The 13,003-nt window shown below is 47.1% G+C and overlaps 1 long non-coding RNA gene across 1 annotated transcript; it reads right to left on the bottom strand.

Moving 5' to 3' along the window:
- Positions 1 to 385: 385 nt before the first annotated feature.
- Positions 386 to 5,253, bottom strand: LOC109145640. The gene is made up of 3 exons (XR_002047171.3): positions 4,974 to 5,253; positions 2,488 to 2,626; positions 386 to 1,370 (listed from the first exon to the last, which is right to left on the bottom strand). It is a non-coding gene; the product is annotated as an uncharacterized LOC109145640 (long non-coding RNA).
- Between the last annotated feature and the right edge of the window lie 7,750 nt (positions 5,254 to 13,003).

Here is a 13,003-nt window from a genome sequence, read left to right as displayed (position 1 = left end):
TGGCATTTCCATACAGTTTTCATATTCACTGGTGTAATTGTAGTTCTTGTCTCTGGTTGTTTGATAGATTGAACTAATGACCAGCCATTTGTGTAGGGATCTTTGTTGCCTCCCTTTTAATGTTCTGGGAGTTGGAATATGATCTGGGAATCCTTAGGAGGTGGTGAAGAGCAGAGCTGTCCTGTGACTTTCCATGGCTGGAGAGCACCTGGGCAGACTCAGAATCAGCCTTTTTCTCTATATTCTATTAGACTGTATTCCTGATTTACAGAATTGACTCTCTCCCAAGCCTGAAGGTAGTATCAAATTGCTCTTCTTTGTGACTCAGTTCCTTCTTTTTGGATTTTAAATATGCTGTTACCAGCAAATAATAAATCTGTGATAACACTGGGTTGTGAAAATTTCTAGTTCTTGAGGAAGAAAGAAATGGCCATGTAAGTAATTATTGGCCAGAAGGTGTAACACGTTTACCAGATGAAACAAGGCCATAATGTCCGAAGGAGAAAAGAAAATGGTTGTGTTAATGGAGTTGATACCGGCAGCATGAGCAGCAGAAACATCATGGGAGGTTTTTTCTGTTTTATTTATCAGTTTGAGCTTGTGTGTCCTCCTTTCACACCCCCTCTGGACAGTACTTCAGTCCATTGCTCCAAGGAGGCTGGATGCAGATGCCACCCCATCACATCCTGCAGCAGTACAGAGACAAGGACATTATTTAGCAGCCTCACAGTGCATTTTTATCTCATACTTTGCTCCTTTCACATGGTTACAAATGGTTTTACAGACTTTAAACTCTTAATATATTAATAAAAAATATGGAGAGTTTATTTTTACATTTCTTTAGCTCTTAAAGTGTTTTGGTTTTGCCGGTTTCCAGTCGGGTTTTTTCCCAGGTAAGCTCTGTTGTGTTTATTTTGCCTGGGCTCTGCTTTCATTTCTTGAAGCACAGCTTTAGACTTTAAAGTGATGAGTGAACTTTGCCACTTGGTCATAAGGCTTGTCTCTCTCCTGCCTTCTGCTCCTCTTCCTCTGCTCTGCTCTAGGTTCTGGATAGAAATGAGATCAGCTTCAAGGCTTGGTATAACTTCAGCCTCCATGCTGAGTTTAAGAACTTTAATGGTTGCATGGGTGCCACTAAGAGCCCTCGTCCCCAGAAACTCTGCTTCTTCTTCTACCCTGCCTATTTCTCCAGTCCTTATCAAAATTTTGTGTCAGAAGCTAAGCTAATTCCTTCTTGAAGATACGGAAATTTAACAGCTGCTCGGTGAGGGTAACTGGGTTTCTTCATGGACCCATTTCCATTGGCCAAGCCAGAAGCAGGAGACAGGAGGTAAAGCCCAGGTCAGGTCCCACAGTCCAAAACCAGCAGCCTGGCAAAGGAAATCCAGAACAAGTAAAGACATTTGAGTCCAAAGCCCTTCAGCCTCTCACTGAGTCACTGTCCCACAGAGAACCCAGCAGGGTTGTGCCTCTGCCCAGCTGGGAAGGAAGGTGGCCAGGGAAACACAAGCCTTGGCCAGCTGCAGCCTCTGTTCATGCTGTGTGGGCCCTTTGCAAAGAGAGATCCCACCTGTGGATCTCACTGCCTCGGTTGTTTGGCTACATGACGTGATTGCCAAGCTTAATTTAATTTTTGACTGGCCAAGATTTGGCTGATTTGATCAGTACAATTCTCCAGAGACAAAAAAGAAAAAGCCATTATTTCCACTTCCTGCTATATTTGACTTTGATAAAACAACAGATTAGTTATCACTAAGGTAAAGGCATCAGCTGACCACAGTTTTCAGCTGGAGTATTGTGTATTTAAATGATAACGGGGCTATGTGAGCACAAACACCTTTTTGTTAAGGGTGCCTCCTACTCAGTGAAGTGTTACATAAAAACTGAAGTGTCCCCAGGTAGTTTTAGTCTGGAGTATTTGGGTAATGCACAGAGCAACAGCTTATTGAAGTGGAAGAAGCAAACAAAAATAACAATGATGAAAGGGATCCTTGATTCAAAATGATATTGTGTATCTTAGAGCATTGACATTTGTGTCAATACCGTATTAGTGGTAATCAAATTTCTCATTGTCTGCTGCAATGTAACCAACTCCTTGAGTGTAAAAGTCCATTAATCATGGAGGTGTGCTCTCTGTGCCTGTGTCGGTGGGAAGATAAATTAGGTGGCACTTTGCAGATCTGCTGAAAGAGAGGAGGACATGCATTGGGTATAGATGGAGCAGGATAAGCAAAACCTACTCCTAGATCTTTTTCCTTGACATTTTCCCTGTGCCAAGCCAAATAATACTAACTATTCTGCATATTCCCGTATCACAGTTTTCACTTTAGACCAAATGAAAGTGCATTTCTGTGCTTACAGCAAGAGGTTGTGGGGGATGAGTTTCTGTGACTGCAAACTCTGCAGGCACTTTCGCCCTCTTAAAATGGGGTAACTATATTTCATAGTTATCTTGGTATACCTGATAGATATACCTTGGTATCTTACCTGATAGAAACTGCAATGCTTTCAGCAGGCTCTGGGGACCCAAGTCTGCCATAGATCTGCCACAGACCTCTTGCAGGATGTTAGCAGATCATTTTGCTCTACCTTGTTTGCCCTGCTCTTACTGCAGGCAACAGCACCCCTGCATCAAGAAGGCACAGCATTAGTAACACCGTGTTAATGTTCATGAGATAGATCCAAAGAAAGAACTTACGGGTGTGTTTTCTTCATTCCTGAAACCGTGTGAGATGAGGATGTGCTGCACATGAAGGATGCCATCTGGATGGATGAGGGGTCTTAGAGGCTCTGTATCCTGTCCCTGGCTCACTCGTCATGGCTCTATGAACAGCCCTTGTTGTGTGTGCAATCACGCAAGAGTAGCCCTGTTATGCCCCGTCCAGCTGGGAAGGACGCTCCTCTTCCCAAGGGAAGGGGTGGCCAGGGAACACAGGTCTTGGCGCATGCTGTGGTGGGCCCTTTGCAAGCAGAGATCCCACCTGTGGGTCAGGTGTGCAGTGCTGTGCATGCAGTCAGAGGCTGCTCTCTACACAGAGCTGCAGCTTCTGCAGCCACGACTACATGCATGGCGAAACTTGACTCCATGGACCTTTCCCCCCATTAATTCCCCTGTCATTCTCGAGAACCTGCTCTTATCCCAGCAACTTGCTTCCATATAGTTTGCCCCTGCCGTTGTGTGGGCTATCTGAAGGGGCTGCATGTTTGAGGAGGTGATTTCAGGTGTTAGAGCATTTAAATGGGTGGGGGTTACCTGAGGGATCGGCTTCACCTCAGACTGATTGGACATTCCACATCTTCAGTTGAAAAGTGATTATTGTATAAAAGTATTCCTTACTTTCCAACATGGATCTCTTGGTAACAGAAATGCCAAGTGTTTCTGCAGTGTACAGAGTGTTGGGGCTCTGCTCTGCAACAGTTTAGAAATCTTTGGTTGTCCATAGCAACCTGCAGGCATTGAAATATAGGCTTGCACTTACGTGGGGGTTTAAAACACTGCTGTTGCTGGAGGCTCCTAGGAAAAGGCTCTCAGCTTTGCTCCTGTGTGGACCTTTTCCCCACTGTTCCTCCTCACCCCACACAAGTTGTGGCTTCTGCCAGCACAGCAGTTTTTACCAGGCTGCAGGTCCTCCCTTGGAGCACTGTGGATGGCCAGAGAGAAACCAGGACCGAGGCAATGTGTGCAGGACAGTCCTACTCAGAGGCAGCCCCCATCCAGCACAGACATCAGAGCTCTGATGTCCACCCTATGCAGAAGACCACTGAGTTCACTGGTGACTGATGCATTGTAAAAGACAGATTTGCTTGCAGTTGAAATTAGGAAGGAAAGAAAGAAAGAGATCAGAGCCACTCTATTTCACACTCCCAGGCCATGGTCTGGGCAAAATTCCCTGTGCCGCAGCTAACAAGCAGGAGGCAGGGCAGCATCCAAGAGTGTAGGCAAGTCATTGGCCCAAAGCAGTGGCTGTGTGACATGACTCAACATCGCAGTGTTCCCCCTCTGCAGCAAATGTCTCAGATAACACACTGGGTCACCCTGCACCTATTAGTGACCTTGCCCCCCATGTGTTTTGGAGGACCCTCGTGGCAGCCAGCTAGTGCACGCTATCCTGGTGCGGGGTGTTGTGACAGCCCTGAAAGGGTTGCTGCCATGTGTGCTGTGTCACTGCCTGTCACTGCCTCACTCCTTAATATTCCCCTCTGCGGGGAGACAGCCTGGACCAACTGCTCGGCTTCAGTGAGGCACTTTTGCAATATTACAGTATGAAGACATTCTGAGCAGCTTCTGTGCTTTTGGCAGCACCCAGTCCCTACTGTAATTAGGCTTGGGTGTCCTCCAAAATGACAAAAACTTTAAAAGCCCCAAGCGTAACCCTGGGGGAATGTAGGTGGGGCTGTGATCTCCAGGCAACGTCATCCTGGGAGTCTTTCAGCTCCAGTGGCCAGTTTACATAATCAAGACCTGACACAGCAAAAGAGAGACTTAAAGTCCGATGGCTTCAGTCTTTTAATCCCCATTTCTACCAGTAATCCTTTCTCTGCAAGTAGGCCCTACTCGTGCAAGTAGTTCTCTTGGCTTCAGTGAGTGTCTCTGACCTGTACTTAATGTAAACTAAGATTACTTTTGGCATCTTTGGAATCCTAAAAAACTAAAATGGCAGAGTACGATTGAGGGCAACAGGCTTTACAGACCCAGGAGGTCACACTGGAGTTTACATTTGCTGCTGGCAATCCAAGGGCTTGCTAGAACAGCCACAGCAGATGAATTTCCTTTCTAACTGCAGAATAAACACTGCATGTGGGGTAAATATTAAAGGAATTACAGTAATGGGAAAGGGAAGGGAAGGGAAAGGAAGGGAAGGGAAGGGAAGGGAAGGGAAGGGAAGGGAAGGGAAGGGAAGGGAAGGGAAGGGAAGGGAAGGGAAGGGAAGGGAAGGGGGCTCCTTTGTCAAACAAAAAGGATGTCTGCTTACCTGTAGCAGACAGTGCTTATTGGAGTGTTTTGCAAGTCAAGAGATAAATCCTTAAATGGGGACGGCCAATGCACAAAGATGAGTGCTCTTCCAGCTTTTCAAGTTCTGGGTAATTGTGGCCATTGCTAATTTTCATACCATGATGGCTCAACAGTTATGTGCCTGTGATTGTGCAGCCCAACTCACATGGGAAATGTTTCTTGGAGTCTAATAAGCACTGAGGTGCACATCCTGCATGCTGCCATAGCAACAGCAGGATGCAGGAGAGCTGGGAGGGCTGGCTGCCAGGAGCTGCTGCACTTTGGCAAGAGAACTGCCCTTTGGATGTCCAAATCGGTTTAATTACCAGCTGTGGAAACTACCTGGTGTTCAGTGACTGATTCTTCAAAGAAGTGATACCCCTGTGAGCAGAATGAACCCTTTGGCTGCTGGCTTCAGGTGTGTGCTGGGCCAGCACAGCTGTGTCGAGGGGGACAGGCAGTCCTGGGGACACTGCCACGCAGTGCACAGGCTGGCAGTGTTTGTGCAAAGCTGTCAGGCCTGATAATGAAGCCCAGGAAAGCTCCACTGATGGTGTTCTGGCATTCAATGTCAGACTGTGTTTGGGGATTTTGTTTTTACCCCGCTTTCCTGGTCATTGCTGATGCATGTCCCTTTCCCTGCTGGCAGGGCACATGCAGGGCAGCCTTCACTCCCTGCTGACCCTCTCTGGACAGGGCAGAGTGGGCTTTTGGCAGGAGAGTTGGTAACAACAAATTCTGTCCCATGGAGAACTGTGGTACTTTGACACATTTTCCCCCAGGTGAGGTGTTTTCCCTGCTGAAAAAGATCATGGCTCTGCAATGCTGAGGCTGTTTCTGCCAGGTCAGCCAGGAAGAGAAGTCCCCTGCCCAAGCAGCACAGTGTCCATGGGAACTGGTGGCTTGGACACCGTGTGTTCTCAATTTTCCTCCGTGGCAGAGACTTCCAGCAGGGCAGTGACTCCTGTGCTGTGTCGTAGCCAAGGAAATCACATGAGGCCTTGTCGCTGGTGAGGGAGGACAGTGGGATGGAAAATTAGATGGGGGAACATGGTCCATGTAGGAGAAGAGGGACATGAAATAATTTAGCTATAGTGTCTATGAAGTACTCTGGCAACTTGGGTAGGTACCTGTTAATTCCAAGATGAACCAAAATCAACTGTTTTGGGTTTTTTTAAAATTCCATTTGACAAATGGAAGGAATATGATTAAATTACCACAAACCTGAAACTGTTTAGTTTTGACATATCTTTGCTCAAGCTGTGGTAAAAATTAGTATTTCCCACTCTTGGGTCTTGACATTAAAGAAAGCAAGTGTTTTGCATCATCCACCACTGCTGATTTCAGTTGAGGGATGCAGCTTTAGCAATGGGGGTCCTGCCAATGGTATTAGTGTTGCTACTGGGCTGAGGGGAGTGATGGTTGATACAAAGACTGAGTCTTCTGATATGGCCCTTCACCTGGTACTTCCCCAGCCCAGGTACTTCCATGCCAGATCCAGACCATGAAATTAGAGGGTGGCTATCAAAATGATGCTCTGAATGTCTTACACCTCTCTGCTGAGGTGTTGGGTAAGCTGGTGAGCTCTCCCAGGAAGAGCCTGCATGGTTGTAATGCCAGTATGGAGAGGCTTGTGTGACATATGCTCCATGTGAGCTCCCTGCACCCTCCACTGGTGCATCACTTGGCTGAAAACAGACAACACTCATGGCTAATTATGTGTTGCTCTGCCACCTGCTAATTAAGGAAAGCTGCAAAGCTGAGATGTGTGTTTTCTGGGGTAGTGACCACCTGACTCAGTGACTGCAGAGGTAAAGGATAAAAAACCTGGGAGAGAGAACCTGGCATGACAATACAGTACAATACAATAGTGGTTGCTTGGGTTTTTTAACCTTCTTCAGGATTTACTGATATTCCTGTTCAGAAACACAGCAACATTGACTGGGATAAATAAATGTATGTAAAGATCACAGTTTCTAACTCAAGGGAAGTGAACACATTGCAGTAGGAAAAGCCACTTCTTATCTGGCTGGAAAAGAAACCCAGTAGTGTTGGCACAGATGCATTTTGGAAAATTAAACAGCAAGAAGGGAAATGACACCACAGTTCCACAGGCATGCAGGGAGGCCATCAGGAGGGAGCTCCCTTGCCCTGCAGGCTTCAGAGAAGACTGAGGGGAACTGCAGGGAATTCAGCTGGGTTTTCTGGGGCTGAGCATCTATGGCAGGGGCTGTGCTGAGAAGGTCTCTGACAGACCAAACAAACTCAAATCAGCAATGAGATCTTGGTATTGCCCCACGGTCCCTGTGCATTGCAGAAGTACAGGGATGGTCAGATGTACATCTCTGGCCATGATTTCACCTTGGTAGCTAGGCTGACAAATGCCATGGGAAGGTTTCTTAATACATATACACTGAAGAGTTTCATTATAGTTCTAATATAGGGCTGGTTTTCAAAACCAGAACGGTGCCATCAAGCTTCTGAAATTAACATCTGGTTAAAGTGTGGTTTATAGCAACTTTTTAGAAACTCTTGATCTAACACAAGATAAAAATGAGCCTGAATATGGAAAACCTGTACAAAAATATTCATGATGTGTGTCACTACGGATCTTCTTTTACATGGCATCTGACAAGAATCAGGATATAACTTAGGGGGTTACTGAACTGTGTTATTGAGGGGTTGATGTCTCTCAATTCTGCATCACAGCAGCTGAAGCTCTGTCGTAAGAGATGGATGACTAAATGACAACACGCAGATGATGTGCCTCCTGTGGAAGCATCTATGGAAGATGCTAAATGGGTATAAGATACTATTCATTTTATCAGTAATAAAATACCTGCAATACAAAATACTTTTCTTGTGTGCTAAGATTTTGGTATTGTCTGGCTTGTCTGGAGAACACAATGAAACTATGGAACGAATAGATAATACAACTGCAAGCTGAATTAACTGGAGTTTTTGGTCCTCTGGCTATATAAGAATTTATTTGTGTTTTCTTGTTAAGCTAAATTGCAATAATTAATTATTCTTTTGCAGAAAATATGTTCTATTAAGTATTATCTAATACCTCTCTGCAGCAAAGATGACACTCTTAGAAAAGCTCTAAATATAACCTCGACAAGAAGTATTCTTGGCAGCACCAAGAAATACACAAAAAACACACAAAAATTTAGTCCATACAAGAACCGAATCTTAAGCTCTCCTTTGCACATATCTAATAGCAACAGGAAGGGAATGGAGTGACTTGCTACATTTTACATTTTACTATTACTAAAGCCTTTTATTGGTCAAGGAGATCCAGCAGAACAGGAACAATAGTTAATTCCTGTAGTACTAGTTTTACAATAGTGGAAATGCACCCAGCTGGCAAACCACTTTAAATGAAATCAGTGAAGGCATCTGATGGCTTGGGATAACCATTTCCCCAGCAGTGCCAGGGAGGAATCATGCTCCTCTTTCCTAAAGTGAAGCTGCATTCACTGAGACAATGGATACAGATTGTTTGGTGTGCGTAAAATCCCCTTTGAGTACCTGGGGGCTACTCCACTCTTTTCGTGGAGGAGCTCCTGGAGACCTAAATGAGGCTTCTAAAGGTTAACCTGCAGGTAGGTGTAGGATGCCAGGAGGGAATGTTCATGCAGCTGGTCTGAGGCTGATGACATGCAATGGTAACCCGAAAGCCTGTTGCACAGCTGTTTTGCCTGGGGTTGCTGTGGGATCATGCGGACCTGGCTAGCTCTGCCCCTGTGTGTGCCATGCCCACGCCAGCACTGTCTCTGTGTGTGCCATGCCCACACCAGCTCTGTCCCGTGTGTGCCATGCCCACGCCAGCTCTGTCCCGTGTGTGCCATGCCCATGTCAGCTCTGTCCCTGTGTGTGCCATGACCACGCCAGCTCTGTCCCGTGTGTGCCATGCCCACGTCACCTCTGTCCCGTGTGTGCCATGCCCACACCAGCTCTGCCCCTGGTGTGTGCCATGCCCATGTCAGCTCTGTCCCTGTGTGTGCCATGACCACGCCAGCTCTGTCCCATGTGTGCCATTCCCACGTCAGCTCTGTCCCCGTGTGTGCCATTCCCACGTCACCTCTGTCCCATGTGTGCCATCCCCATGTCAGCTCTGTCCCTGTGTGTGCCATGCCCACGCCAGCTCTGTCCCTGTGTGTGCCATGCCCACGTCACCTCTGTCCCGTGTGTGCCATGCCCACACCAGCTCTGTCCCGTGTGTGCCATGCCCACGCCAGCTCTGTCCCATGTGTGCCATGCCCACGCCAGCTCTGTCCCCGTGTGTGCCATGCCCATGTCACCTCTGTCCCGTGTGTGCCATGCCCACGTCAGCTCTGTCCCTGTGTGTGCCATGCCCACACCAGCTCTGTCCCCGTGTGTGCCATGCCCACACCACCTCTGCCCCAGTGTGTGCCATGCCCATGTCAGCTCTGTCCCTGTGTGTGCCATGACCACGCCAGCTCTGTCCCCGTGTGTGCCATGCCCACGTCACTCGGCCGTGCTGCCCCTCCTGAGCCTTTCAGTTGTGTTTGAATTCAATGTGCAATGCCTGTTTCCCAGTAACTCATTGGCTGCATGCTCCTATTCTGTGCTGCCCTGTCTGCATTATTCAGGAATATCTGGGAACCTGTGTTCCTGAACTGTCTGTTATCAGCAAGAGCTGGAAAGTCCTAGGAAGCTTTGACTGTACTCCATTTATTTTTCCATTCCCTCCCACACCTCACATAATATGGGACAACAACACAGAATGCAGTCAAATGGCTCCTACAAACATATTATCACTGTGAGTAAGGCTTTTTAATTCCTCTTTTAAAAGATCCCAAACTACAACTTTGTTTCAAACAGTACCTTCCCAGAGGTGCTCATTCCAAAGGACCACTTGGAGTCCCCATTTTATATCACATATATTCACGGCTTTCAGAAGGAACAGTTTCCTTTGTTATCCCACCTGGACAGGAATGTTGTTATATATGGTCAGAAAATGGAAGTGAAAATACAAAAGCTGTGGTACAAAACCTCTTCTTGTTGCCAGTGGTACTTGAAATGTGCTGCATCATCAGGTTAAATGTTCTGAAAGAACATTTTTTTTAACCTACTGACCCTTTTTGGCCCAAGTAGATGATTCTTAGGTCTTTTCCTAATGTCTTAAATAGCAATGATGATATGCAGCTTATAGAAATCTGCAGCAATTGTTACTCATTAGTCACTGACACAAAGCTTTGCACAGCAGAATCTATCTACAGGTGCCACAGGGAGAAGGCAAGAAAGAAAAATGTGTCATACTCTGAGGTAAACAGCTTTATTCCCTATTAGTCTGCCAGAGGCTGAATTAGTAATTGATGAAGCACTTTGCCACTATGAGATTTGTTTAGTCCACTTAGGATTTGTTTTTCGCTGTTAACACAGAGCTAAACAAGCGAGGCTGTGTCTACATGCTCTTCTGCAGATAGGAGCTTGCTCTGTGCCTGGTGCCTGTCAGCTGTGAGCCACATCCCCGGCAGCACAGCTGCCTTGTTTGCACCGCACCGAGGGGAGGGTTAATATTCCCACAGTTACTCATCCCAGCACCGAACCCCCTTCCCCCACCAGGTGCTGTAGCTGCCTCTGCCTTGCTGGCGAAGGGCTGGCACGCTGTCTGCCGCACAGGAATGCAGCTGTCACACACGGAGCACTGCTCGCAGGCCGGGGGGAGGGCTGGTGACAGCCTTGGGCAGGGTGGGGGTCATGGCATCTTCATCCAGCTCTGTGGCAGTGTGAACAAAGTGGTTCCTCTGCCTAGGGAACACATCTGTGGGAAGGCTGGGGTTTTTTCCATCTTTAACACACCCTTATTGCTTATTTGGATTTGCAAAAGGTGGAAGTCCATATTGTTAAGACCCCCACCAAATTTTCAGAAAGAAGCCAACACTGCTACAGGAAAAAAAAAAAAAGGAATAAAAATATAGAAAAGAAACACAAATCCCTATCTCAAAAAGTAAATCCAAACCAAATTAAATTTTCAAAGCCTCCTTCCTGGACATAAATCCCCTAGTTTTCTTTTGAAGGTCAGCATTAGATGATGCAAGAACAAGGCTGAACTTCCAGCCCATTAGGCTCTACGGAGCCAGGCGGCAGACAGGGTGATGTGGTGCGTCTGCATACCTCCCCCAGGCACTGGAGAAGAGGTGAGAAACAAAACCCTTCTTGCAGTGGAAGGAGATACAAGATCCTTCTCATCTCCAAGGGAACGTGCTGCTGTCACAGGGCTGCCATGGGACAAGCTCATGGACTGCAGGAATCACTCCTAGCAGAGACAGGGCTGGCAAAAGGAGAAGGCATTTGCAAAGCCTTCTGAAATGTTGCCTCCCCTGGCTAAACTGATAGGCAAGGGCTCGCCTTGCTGGTATTTGAATGGTATATATCTGAGCCACTTCAGACAACTCCCCAGTGCCGACCGTCCTGTGTGAGCCTCGTGTGTGTGAAACAAGGGACTCAGCTCACGCAGGAAGGCAGAGGTCTGTCAGAGCCTGGCGTTCCACTGGAACTGCCCTCATCCTCCAACTTGAAGAGTTTGTCTCTTCTATCAGCCATGGCAGGGGCAGTTTAAGGGATCACTCCATGTTTTTGTTGGCGTAAAGCTGCTATCTATTTTCCCTATGTAAGCAGGAGTTACTGAACTGGTTTAGGTGACTGTGACTGGAGTCCCTGTGAACAGAGTGTGGGTTATTCTGGCACAGCTACAGTGGGAAAGTGCTAATCTCCCCATCTGTACTTGTTAACCTTTTAACTAAAGATCCCTCTGATGAAGGTGTGAGGCTGAGAGGTCTGGGTTTTGCTACAGCACTCACCAGAGACCCAAGAAACAGCAGCTGAGTGGTGGTGGGCTTTGAGACTTGTCCTTTGGAGCTCTAGTGGAAAAGATGAAGAGGCACTAGCTCCTATGCGCTCCATCTGTATGGGGCAGAGTTAGACCCAAATTTCTGGTTCAAGATGATTCACAGCTGAGCAGGAAAGTTGCCCTAGAACTGCCCCACATCAGCGATTTAATGTACGTCATCTGAATGATGTGTGTGGGATTCATCGAAAGAGGGAAATGAGTAACTTCCAAAAACACCTTGCAGGACTGGGTTCCCAGATGAACACATCTGCTAAAATGTGTGGAACCCAGGGAGAAAAGGCTACATTAGTGCAGCAGCACAAGCATGTGGCTCCTCTGGAAGGAATAAGAATGCTGCAAATTCTGATTCTTTGCTTTGCTTGCTTGCGCTTTTTTTTCCTCCCTGCGGTATTTACAGTGCCCTGGTATTCATTCAGCTTTCTTAGCTAACAGCTAGGGAGGTAGATGGAGCTGCCTGGAATCCTGGCATCAGACACCTGACAGTCCTTCCTGCTTCAGGCATCTTGCAGGTACATCGCATCGAGGCAGGAGGGTAGCAGGCAGCTTGGATGAGTTCCTGTGTTGGGAACAGGACCCCAACAGAGCAGGGATTCCCCAATGCATCTGCCCCACCGACTTCTGGATGAAATTCCTCTCAAACCTGTGTGGCATTCCCAGGCGTCATCCATATTTCCCTGGGGAAATACTGGCCCTGATGGCAGAATATGGTGTGTTCGAGATGCTGAAGACACCAAACTACTGTTTGCTGGAGTCTCCAGACTGCCAGACTGGCTGCCAGCTTGTTGAACACACACTGATGTGCCATTAGGGAGCTGAAGTGTCATCAATGTTAAAAACCTGAACCTGCAGCTTAATTTAGGGGCTTGTCAGACATATGGTAATGGGCTGGTAAGGCTTGGTTAAAGGTGGCATTTGCAGGCATCTGTACATTTTTAATCTCTGTATACAATAAAATATTACACATTAGCTTTTGCTCTTGCTGGCAGATTTCTTGTGGGAAGATCTACTTTGGGACTCCAGTAGCACTGAATACTGAGCAACTGACAGAAATAGGGAGTTTGGACCAATGTCTCTGCTGGCGTAACTCCATTGCAGCCAGAGGGTGAAATCCCAGCCCTGTTGAGATG

Source organism: Corvus cornix, chromosome 7 (assembly GCF_000738735.6).
Source record: "Corvus cornix cornix isolate S_Up_H32 chromosome 7, ASM73873v5, whole genome shotgun sequence".
In the NCBI taxonomy this organism is placed as follows: domain Eukaryota; kingdom Metazoa; phylum Chordata; class Aves; order Passeriformes; family Corvidae; genus Corvus; species Corvus cornix.
Note: the sequence above shows the minus strand (reverse complement) of the source record. Positions and strands in the feature narration are given on the sequence as shown.